At 15.2% G+C, this 231-nt stretch overlaps 1 protein-coding gene across 2 annotated transcripts in view; it reads right to left on the bottom strand.

Annotated features, from left to right (window-relative positions):
* The window catches only part of LOC102677144 (UTP--glucose-1-phosphate uridylyltransferase), a 23,152-nt gene that overhangs the window by 9,665 nt on the left and 13,256 nt on the right, over positions 1-231 (bottom strand). The window lies entirely within an intron of this gene.

Here is a 231-nt window from a genome sequence, read left to right as displayed (position 1 = left end):
TTCTTTTAAAAATAAATAACATTATAAATATTAAAATTTTAGAATAAAAAATATTTTTTTATTCATTAAATTTAAATTGTAAATTTATTAGTAATTTAATAATATATATGTAATACATATCACTTAATAATATATATTTACATATAATATTAGAACACGATATGTTAAAGAAATAAATGATCTTGAGAAGGGGAAAGGGGAGAGAATATTCTTTTTCAATTGGTAATTTTA

The sequence above is a fragment of the Apis dorsata genome, unplaced genomic scaffold (genome assembly GCF_000469605.1).
Source record: "Apis dorsata unplaced genomic scaffold, Apis dorsata 1.3 scaffold_41, whole genome shotgun sequence".
NCBI classification, from domain to species: Eukaryota; Metazoa; Arthropoda; class Insecta; order Hymenoptera; family Apidae; genus Apis; species Apis dorsata.
The sequence above is the reverse complement of the archived record's forward strand: the minus strand, read 5'-3'. Positions and strand labels throughout refer to the sequence as shown.